At 40.4% G+C, this 11,294-nt stretch overlaps 1 long non-coding RNA gene across 1 annotated transcript; it reads right to left on the bottom strand.

The window, feature by feature from the left end:
• Positions 1-3,390: 3,390 nt before the first annotated feature.
• On the bottom strand, positions 3,391-7,904 carry LOC102476043 (uncharacterized). The gene is made up of 3 exons (XR_334855.1): positions 7,838-7,904; positions 5,877-6,010; positions 3,391-3,426 (listed from the first exon to the last, which is right to left on the bottom strand). It is a non-coding gene; the product is annotated as an uncharacterized LOC102476043 (long non-coding RNA).
• Positions 7,905-11,294: the final 3,390 nt, after the last annotated feature.

Genomic DNA, 11,294 nt, shown 5'->3' with positions numbered 1-11,294 from the left:
TCGTTTAATTGGGTAAATCTTTTTTTTTTTTTTCCAAGTAAACTGCTTGAGTTCGCTGTGTATTCTGATATCAGTCCCTTGTGTGAGGTATATTTTGCAAGAATATTCTTCCATTCTGAGCGTTGTTGATTCACACTAATAATTACTGTGTTCTTTGCTGTGCAGAAACTTCTCAGTCTGATATAGTCCCGCTTGTCTATTTTAGGGATTATTCCTGTGCTTTGGTCGTCTTATTTAAGAAGTCTTTGCCTACCCAATGTCTCCCAGAGTTTCCCCAGTATTTTCCACCAGAAGTTTTAAAGTTTGAGATCTTGGGTTCACATCTTTGATCCATTTTGAGTTGATTTTTGTCAGTGGTGAAAGGTGGGGATTCAGTTTCCTCTTTCTGTAGGTGGATACCCAGTTTTTTCAGCTCTCATGGCACACTCAATCTTCTTCTGGACTGCCTTTTTTTGCTTACATAGGAGGAGAGAGGGGAGGGGATTATTATCAAGAGAAAGGAGAATTTCAGAGCTTAGAAAAACCTTTCTCTTAAAAATTAAAAAAAAAATTAGAAAAAAAATTGAAAAGGCAGAGACAGAAAGACAGAGAGACAGAGAGAAGGAAACAGGGGCTCTACCAGGGTAGATTCTCAGAAGAACATTTTCATTGTTCTTATCTCTGGAAATAACTAGATCTGGGACCAGCAGTTTGTGTAATCGCTATGTCACTGGACTCCCACAGTCGACCGCGGTACACGTCCCAGACCCAGTGGCTTAAACTCATGCCGAGCATGTGTATGTGTGCACCCAAGATCCCGAGAGAAGAATGGAGGAGAAGGGGTTGTGGCATAGCCAGCGCCCTGGGGTGGGGGGTTGATTTCTCACTTTCTGTCTCTCTGTCTCTATCTTTCTGCACACACACCCTATAGCAAAAACGTCTCAAAAAAAGAGAAAATGACTAGATCTAAGCTCTCATGGCAGACTCAGTTTTCTTCTGAACTGCCTTTTTTTTTTTTCCAGTATAGATTCTCAGCAGAACATCTTCATTGCTCTTGTCTCTGAAATGACTAGACCTCAGTTGTCATGACAGTCTCAGTCTTCTGGCCTGCCTTTTTTTTTTGTTCGTTTGTTTTTTGGCCTAGATAGTAGAGGGAGAAGGGAGGGGATTATTACCAAGATAAAGGAGGATTTCAGAGCCTAGAAAAAACTTTCCCTTAAAAAATATTTAAAAAAAGAAAAATTAGAAAAAAAATGAAAAGACAGAGACAGAAAAGCAGAAAGAGACAGAGAGAGACATAGAGGAGACAAGAGCTCTACCAGGGCAGATTCTCAGCAGAATATCTTCATTGCTCTTGTCTCTGAAATGACTAGATCTCAGACTCAGTGTTTTTCTGGCTTGCTTTTTTTTTTTCCTAGAAGAGATGGGGAGAGGGGAAGAGATTATTACCAAGATAAAGGAGGATTTCAGAGCCTAGAAAAAAACTTTCCCTTAAAAAAATTTTAAAAAGAAACATGAAAAAAAAAAAGTGAAAAGACAGATACTGAAAGGTAGAAAGAGACAGAGAGAGAGACAGAGAGAAGGGTACAGGAGCTCTACCAGGGCAGGTTCTCAGCAGAACATCTTCACTGCTCCTATCTCTGAAATGACTAGATCTCAACTCTCATGGCAGACTCAGTCTTCTTGTGGCCTGCCTTTTTTTTTTTTGCCAGGGTAGATTCTCATAAGAACATATTCATTGCTCCTATCTCTGAAATGACTAGATTTCATTAGAACATATTCAATGCTCCTATCTCTGAAATGACTAGATTTCATTTTCATGGCTGTCTTGGTCTTCTGCTGGCCTGCCTTTTTTTGCCTAGATGAGAGGGGAGAGGGAAAGGGATTATTACCAAGATAAAGGAGGATTTCAGAGCCTAGAAAAAACTTTCCCTTAAAAAATTTTAAGAAAAGAACAATTAGAAAAAAATGATAAGACAGAGACAGAAAGGCAGAAAGAGACAGAGAGAAGGAGAAAAGGGCTTTACTAGGGCGGATTCTCAGCAGAACATCTTCATTGTTTTTATCTCTGAAATGACTAGATCTCCGCTCTCATGGTGGACTCAGTCTTCTTCTGGCCTGCCTTTTTTTTTGCCAGGGTAAATTCTCAGCAGAACATCTTCATTGTTCTTATCTCTGAAATGTCTAGATCTCAGCTCTCCTTAAGTAAATCTTAAGGAAGTGAAAATACATTAACAGTAATTTATTACATTTTTCAACATATTTATAGAAAAAAACCCCCACACATAAGTGGACCTGTGCCATTCAAACCTATGTTGTCCAAAGGTCAGATGTAATATAAAAATGACCAAAAAACCAATGAACTTGGGAGTTGGAGTGATAGTTATTCTAATGGAGGTTGGGGGAGAGACGGAGAGGATATCTCTTTGATATGGATTGAAGGGGAAAGACTAGGAATATATGGGGGGGAAGATTTGTCAACCTTAATCAAATCAGAGCAGGACCTGATTTCTAGCAGTGCGTGTGTGTGTGTGTGTGTGTGTGTATGTGTCTGTGTGTGTGTGTATGTGCGTGTATATTTTTTTGTTTTTGTTTTTAAGACATGGTGTAGGTCCTGATTCTTCTGTCTTAGCCTCCTAGCCAAGACTATAATTTCATACCCCAGTGCTTGGCTTTTAGGTCGCTCTGGGAATTGAACCTGAGTCTCCCATGTGATCTCAGCCTGTGGAGTATATTGTCTCAGCAGTATGTGCCACTGCAGTATAATTTACACTTTGGGGATTCACACTGGAATTTTTCTTGACTTTTGGTTTACTGAGAGCTTAACTTTTAAAGTGTTCAAAATAATTATTCAAGTTTAGTTATAATTCAATACTTAGTGATAGACATGTTTTTGTGTTGTTTTGTTTTGTGCCATTTAACTCATAGTTAAAAATGAGGTTAGACTGGGCCAGCAGGTGGTGTGGAGATAAGGTGGCTGGATCCCAGATAGCCAATTCTGCAGTTCGAGTCCCAGACTGAGCAGCTTGAAAATCATACCTGATGATGGGGAACCAGCAGTTAGCGTAATGGCTATGTCGCTGGACTCCCACGTAGTCGACCGCGGTTTGCGTCCCAGACCCAGTGGCTTAGAACTCACGCTGGGAGCGTGTGCGTGCGTGCCCAAGATCCCGAGAAGAGAACGGAGGAGAAGGGATTGCGGTGTGACCATCCCCCCTGGGGGGTGATTTCTCGCTTTCTGTCTATGTTTCTCTCTGTCTGTGTGACGAGTGCGCACGCCCTATAGCGAAAACTTCTCAAAAAAAAAAAAATCATACCTGATGTGTGTATGTGCGTACCCAAAGTCCCACGAGGGAAATGAGGAGAAGGGATTGTGGTATGGACATCCCTCTGGGGGTGATTTCTCTCTCTCTCTCACTGGTGAGTGTATTCACACTATAGTAAAAGCTAAATTAAAAAAAAATGAGGTTAGACTCAGTCAACCTTTGCTGCCTCATCACTGATAAAATGGATAAAATATCTGGATGGAATAAAATTATTTGTTGTTGAGTGAGAAAGGATAAGTTGGAAAGGCAATAGCAATAGACAAGGATTGTTCTGGAGTTAAGTTTAAGGGCATCCACATGTCTCAGTTTGTATCGCTAACAAATTTGAAATGACTATCTTGAATATTGCATAGGAAGGGAGGAAGAAGCCAGTAAATTCTGCCATTTCAAACAAATAAACATAGTGACTACTAAATCAAGGATGATGGCTTCTTCTTAATTGTGAGCACTAAAACGTACATTCTCCTTTGTAGATCTTTGGGGCGAAGTTACATACATAAAATGAGACACTTGTTAGTAAACTTTTATTTTCACTAAACGAGCACCCCGGATGGAAGCTGTATTTTGAGTAGACACATGGCAGTGTCGGTATGGAATAATGGCACTGATGCTGGCACATTGCATCTGGAAGATCTGTACTGAGCTTGATTTTATTTCTTTGGAAAGAAATTATTATCCAAAAATTATCTTTTGGACTGAAATTTAGGTTTGGTTGTATTCCAGGAGGAAAAATTTTAATTCCCAGGGTGAGTTATTAATTAGAAGGCAATTTGTCATCATAAACATTCTGTTCAAATATTCTATTTACAAGGATAATAGGCAAATGAAATAATCTGAAACTGAACGAAAATGTGCTCTTTCTTCAGTTCTACCCCAACTTGATACTCTTGTTTCTATTTCAGCCAACTGAGAGTTCTCAGCAAGGCTCTGCTGTTTGACATTTCACTTTGTTTTTTAAAATTGGGTAAAAACCAATCAAATCTATGTATTCATACAGAGGAATGCCATGTCTAGGCAACTCAGTTTAGACTAAGTTACAGTTCCTTCTCATGATGTGGACCTGTCTTCAGGTCCATGTTGGATATGCCCAACTTCAGTTTAATAAAATGTAGGGGGAGTAGAAAGAATAATATCTGGGAGTGGCTTTTCAACTACAATTTGAGAAGTAAGGATTTGATTTGATTCTCTAGGGTAGTGAGTCTCAAAACTTTCTGCCAAACAAAGCTAGATATAGCCAAACAAAACTAGAGTGTGATTTTGTAACACTAGTTGTAAATGTTTAGAACAAGTGCAAAACCTCATTGATGATTATATTTTTAAAATTACCTCTATATGCTTGCTTGCACGCTCAATAGTATATGATTAGCTCAACTTGAAAATATTATTATGCCACAAATACCAATAAAGGCAACTATAGTCTCTCTTTAAATCATTTAGTAAAACTGACACTCCAAAATTGAGCACCAGAGTAGAAAAGAGCATGAGATTCTGGGTAGAATCATGTTTAAGGAGCAGGGGTAGAGACTGGTGAAGTCATCAGAGAGACAGGGGGCAAAGTGCAAGAGAATGGATTTCTAGAAGACAAGGAAAGGACAAATCAAGAGTACCAGATAGATTCAGAAAACTTGCAGAATACATGAATGTACTGATGTTGATACTGATGGTATCACTGGGGCTTGCACAGACAATTGCTTCTGAAGCATGGTTTGGGAGGCAGAAGTTTCAGTATCGTGGGAGATGTGAAAACAAGTTGATCTTTCTCTTGAGGGGTCTGAAGGTGAGGAGGAGGCAAAGAGGAGCAGGAAGGATGAGGGAGACATCTAAGACAGTGTTTAGCAAATGAGCTGGATATAAATAAATATAAAAGTCAGTTGCATTTTTGTATTTGTGACATTGAGAAGAGAACAAGAGAAGCCATCATTGACAATGGTTATATAACATGCCAAATACTTAGGGAAAAAGTCTGGCAAATATATTTACCAGTGTATTCACCTCCTCCCAAATTTATGCTTCAGTATCACTGATACTAACATTCATCATTTAAATTGATAAAATGATTCTAAACTTTATATCAAAGATACATGAGGGGACTACAAAAAGTTATTGGAGAAATTAGATTAAAATATGAATTTCTTTAGGTGCAAAAAGCTTTTGAAACCTATCCACAGATTTTTTCATAATACTCATTGTCCATGAATTTTTTGAAGATCAGGCATATTCATGAAGAGCAATAACATAATGAGGACAAGGAAAGCAAGAAATTCTTCTTTGATTATTCCTATATGTTCCACAAAGAAAATGGCCATGTTACCTGCTGAGAAAACCAGGAGGGCACTGCTTGTCTGAGCCCAATTTGTCTCCTTGAACTGCCACCCATCCTCCATCACCTGCTTTTGCACAGGCTTCAATCTTTGTGCCCACCCTGATATCCTGGCTTTTTATTCATCAAGTAAGGTGTTAGTCCTAACCTGCTTGTTGCAATGGTCAGCCCAGAGTGCAAACCCCACTCTAAACCTCAGGATTAGGCGCTGCTACTCATATAAGTACATCAGGATTCGGCTTGTTGCTTACCAGATGTTGCTTCTCCCATGGGTTTTGTTGTTGTTGTTGATGTCCATATGTTTCTTCTCTCTACCTTAGTCTAGTCCTGGAGAGAAGGTTTTGTCTATTTGGTCATTACCTATAAAACACTGATACTGGTGATCCTGTTACATAAAATTGGGGAGAGCTTAATGTATTGTTAAATATCTTGCACATCTTTTGTTAGATTTGTTTTCTGAGTATTTGATACGTTATGTAACTATTGCCAGCGGTGACTTCTCTTTACTTCTTCTAATGATTTGCCGCAAATATAAAAATGCAACTGACTTTTATATTTATCTCACATGTAGCCTATTTACTGAACACTCCTGTCCTAGATGTCAACAACTGCTACCTCTCAGGATGACACCTGTCTTTCTGCATCTATCTTAACAACCCATGTCCATTATGGATGTATGTCAGTGACATCTTGAGACATCATCTGACCCCTCAGGATGTGAGACAGTGGGACAAAGAAGAGGGGAGAGTCCTAGGAGCCTCTGTCCCTTAAAAAATTGGCCAGGAAACTCAGGACAGAAGCTATCCTGTGAGATGGAATGGTCCAGCACAGTCCAGACTAGTAGTCTTGGCTGGCTTGGGGATAGCTCTGTCTGATGTAGCTAAGTGGTGGTTTTGGATAAAAGGGCTGTCAGAGCTCCATGTGAGACTGAACCTCTTCCGGCCTGGTTTTGCTGTCCGATGGAGAAGTTGGGCTTGGTCCAAACCTTTAAGGTTAGAGACCTGCTCCCAAGACACAATTCAAAGCCATAACCACAAGAAAAACATGAAAAAAGATTTTAATAGAAATGTAAGATTTTAGAAAAGTACACCCATAGACTTTTGGGTGGGCAAGTTGCTAGCAGCAACAGTTTGGATAGGACTAAGTGTTTTTTTTTTTTTTTTTTTTTTTTTAGGAAGTTTTGTTATGAATATTCAGCAGGGGAGTCTGTCATTGTAGCCTGCTCCTTTGTGCAAATTTATAGGCTTTTAGCTACACTTGTGTGCTTCCTGTCAGGTAAGGGAATTTGATTGCAGTTACACATGGCCAGTGTGGATTTGAAGATATGAGTGTCTGCATAGGGAGGACTGTGCCCATATAAGTTTATTGCCCTGAGTGGGAAGTAAGATGTGCACCAAGTATCTTGGTGAATGCCTGTGTGCATAATGTGGAATGGAGGGAGGGAAGATAGTAATCTTCCCTAAGTTTACTGAAGAAAGGTTAAGTAATAAAGAAAAAAAAGTGAGGTAAGCATCCCTACCTGGCACCAGGAGCCAGAAGGGAGGAAGGAGTCCCCAGAGACAGAGTCTGGTTATATCCCCTGATAAGCTATGATTGACGAGACAGGGAGCTTCTGCATTCTCTCAGGACTGTCATATCTGGCTATCTACCTATGATAGTTTAGGTCTGCAGCTTAATTTCTTAATTTTTATCCTGTTCAGGGCCTCTGCCCTTTCCTGCTCTGAGTTCTCAGCACTCAGGAGTGAACCAGTATTTTCAAGGAAGAAGCCAGGGAGGCCTTAGAACTCTTTTGGTCTCAGGAGGTTGGAAGCAATCACTCACTGAGAGAGCAGAGCATGTTTCTACTCTATCTGTTGCTGTCGCAGGGCCCAGCCTTTTATTTTTTGTGCTTGTTTTTAATTGCCAGATAGCATGTTCTCTTGCCAAAGAGAGACAGAGGAAGGGGGGGCAGAAAGTAACCCCAGTGGGGTGTGGTCATGCCACAGTTTCTTCTCCCACCCATCTCCATCCTTTCAGCCTTTTCCCTGGAGTGTTTTTTCAAGCCTCCAGAGACAGGACTTGAACTATGGTTGACCATGTGGGATCTAGCTCCCTTAACTACTAGGCCATTGGGCTGGCTAGGTCCAGCCTTCCTTCTTCTTTACTTGTCGGTTCATTTACTTAATATTGGATAATAGTGTTATGGAAACCCCATAATGCTAAAATAGATAACCTGATTTGATCCTAGAGTTCCAAGGTAACATTGTAGGTGTCTCTCTCTCCCTTTTCCATTGTACAGCCTGGCCAGCAGCACTGCTGGCTCCTCCCCACCCTGACCACACCTATGCTCTGTGACATATGCACGTGTTAGACCCAGTTTTCCTGTCATCTTGTAGCAATGCTGACTGTAAACCATATTTTAGTCATCTCTCCTTTCCAAGGCCTGATATAGACTCAGTCCCAGGTTCTGCTTCTTAAGTCTTGCTGAGTGAATGAATGAATGAATGAATGAATGAAATCCAAAACTTAGTGCTAAGAATTGGTGGCTAATGTTAACAAATTTCTGACTTAGGAAGGTTGCTCTCCCCTTCACTATCTTGTTCAAAGCCATGGTTTTGAAAAGCTTACATTCCTCATGCCTTTGGCCTTTCCTTGAAATCTAGCAGAAGGGAAGGAAAGGAGGGAACACAGGCAACGGAAGTTTTCTTTGCTCTGTGAAATGGAGCAGACTTTCCCTGGGCATACAGGCAGCCCAAGGCCTCCCAGACACCCCAGAGCTATCAGCAGGCATGGAGAATACAGTGTAGCTTGTAACACAGTTTGTTCAATGCATGCTTCCAGTGTGCAATCTTCTGAGTCCCGCTTCTTGCTTGTTTCTAAGTATATGAAGCTGAATATGGTGGTCTTTCCATTTAGACCTCATCATTTCTACAAAGCAATGCTATCTTTCCCATAAAGAGCAGCAGGAACTGTGTACAATACAAGTGCAAGAGACAGAGAAAGCAATGGGGGCAGAAAAAAGTTTCAGATGGGAGTTTGACAAGTAGCAAGGAGAGGAAAAAAATTCTCTACCTTAGGTGCAGATATAAAAAGGAGCATCAAGCTAGGGAATAGCTAAGGAATAATTTGTAGTTTTTTCGTGATTTTTGAGGCTATTCTAGCAGAATGGCTAGCACATAAAGCAGTGATAAGAGAATGAAGAGAATTAAATTTCTGCAGAAGCCTGTGTGTACGTGTGTGTGTGTGTGTGTGTGTGTGTGTGTGTAGGTGTGGGTACAAATGTGTGATGATTTCAGCTCATACACTTTTTAACTAAAAAGCTCTCTTTTTAGTTAAATATTTGTTCCTCCAGATGAGGTGACTGCAAGTCAAACCTCTATAGCGAATTTTGTTTCTGGATACATTTTCCCATGGAAGGGAGGTGCAGCTAGTGCAGTATCTGTCTCTTCTTCCATTGAAAATCATGTTATTAGAACAAGCAAGACAATATATGTAAAGAACACAGTGCCAGATGCAGCACTGGAACTGCTCAGTAAACTTAATAGTTACACAGGGTGAGAATGGTGGGTGTGCATCTGAGAACGTGAGATCAGAGCTAACTCCACCAGCCAGTCCCTGGGCTAGCCAGCATGAAAATCCTGGATTCCCAAACTCATAGCTTGCAATTACACTCCATAGCTTTTACATTATTTATTTAGTCAGAGCAACTTGTTCGTACCAGATATTTTCTTCCTTTTTGTCCATGAGAGGAAAAGAGGGAAGGGGAGCAATAAACCAATAAGTACTTTTTTTTAGAGAGAAATTTTCGCTATAGGGCACATGTGCTCACCAGAGAGTCAGAGAGAGACAGAGACAGAAAGTGAGAAATCACCCCCCAGGGGGGATGACTACTATGCAATCCTTTGTCCTCCATTTTCCTCTCAGGATTTTGGGCACACACGCACATGTTCTTGGCATGAATTTTTAAGCTGCCGGGTCCAGGACTCAAATTGCAGTCGACTAAGTACGAGTCCAGTGATGTAAATATTATGCCATTTCCTGGCTCCAGTGCTTTTTTTCTGAAAGAGATTTACTTTTGCTATGGTGTGGAACCACGGTTGGCTACATGGGAGTCCAGAGTCTCGACCACTACCCTACCTGCTGGCCCCTAGAAGTACTATTTTTTTCACATTATTTATTATTTGTTTTTTGTATATACTTTCAATCATATTGTTTGGCTTACAATGAGACCATTTAGATATGTGAACATTTCTCCCCAGACCCGTTGATCAAAATATCTTCAGCAGATAACACCACACCTTCCCATCCCGTCAATGCACACTCTGTATCCCTTCTCCAAATGTCCTTCGTTAGAAGTACTTTTGACATTATCCCCTCATCCCAGCCTCCCAGTCACCCAGGATTACTGATATGTGCAACTGTGCCCAGTGTGATCAGGTTGGCTGGGGACTGAACCTGGACCTGCCAAGCAGTGGTGCCATCTGTGCACCATGGCAGCTGGGGCTTATCTATAATTTTGATATTGATCCAAGCCATGATCAAAATGAAAGATAATGTAAGAAAGAGCCACATTCAATATTTTAGGGGGCCATGCAAACATTGTGTCAGTATCCTCCAAGAGAGTTTTTTTCTGGTATTACTCATGACGTTTTCACCGTAGCAGCATGTGGGACTTAATGAGTACGTAGGTTTCTGTGTGGTGGTTTTCTTTTTGTTTGTTTTTTTTTTTTTTTGGAAAAAAATGCTCACAATACTTGAGTTAAAAGAATATACAATAGGGGCCGGCAAGTGGCATGGTGGTTAAAGGTGCTGGACTCCCACATGGCCGACCACGGTTCAAGTCTTGGACCTGGTGGCTTGCTTTCTCACTTCCTCTCTCTCTCTCTGTCTCTCTCTGATCAAACTGAAAAATAATAATGATATTAATAATAAATAAAGTTAAAAAAAAAGAATAAAAAAGGCCAATGCATTATTTAAAAAAAAAAAGAATATACAATAAATGTCAGCTTCACAATCTGACTTAGAAAACAAGTGTGAGCTCACTGGTGCAAGGACTAATCACTCTGTATTTGCATCTGCTGACCAACATTTCAAAGTTAGAATGTGATCTCTCCGAGTCATGAGAGATGTTTTCAACTGTGAACAGATTCCAGCTGGCACCTGAGAGATCTATGGGTTGTCCAAAGGCAAAATAACACACGCTGATTAATTAGAGGCAAATACTAGTTTGTGCCTCAGAAAGAAGATTTATTAGCAGATGAGAGAAACAAAACAAAAGATGTTACTACCCATTCTGCAAATGCTATTTTTCTGAGGAGTCACTAAAATTCCAAGAATTAGAAGGTAGGTATACATATTTTTTTTTCCTTTTTTATTTCCTAGAAGATGCATGTACTTGTCAGAGAGAGAAAGAGCAAAAGAGAGAGCGTCTCAAGGGGCATGGTTACAATCCCTTCTCCTCCAATTCTCATATAAGATCCAGCCGCCTTAATCATGGGCTAACCCCATACAATTTTAAAAATATTAAATAACAGGCTGGCTCCATAGAGCAGTGGTTAAGCACTGTACATTGGGAACTGGATTCCATATGACAGATGGAAGTTTAAATTCTGGCCCAGTGGCTTTAAAAATATACCTGATGCATGTGCATCTATGCCCCAATCCTGAAGGGATGGAGAAATAAGGGAAAG

The sequence above is a fragment of the Tupaia chinensis genome, unplaced genomic scaffold (genome assembly GCF_000334495.1).
Source record: "Tupaia chinensis unplaced genomic scaffold, TupChi_1.0 Scaffold000294_2, whole genome shotgun sequence".
In the NCBI taxonomy this organism is placed as follows: Eukaryota; Metazoa; Chordata; class Mammalia; order Scandentia; family Tupaiidae; genus Tupaia; species Tupaia belangeri.
This window is presented reverse-complemented; position numbering and strand designations above follow the sequence as displayed.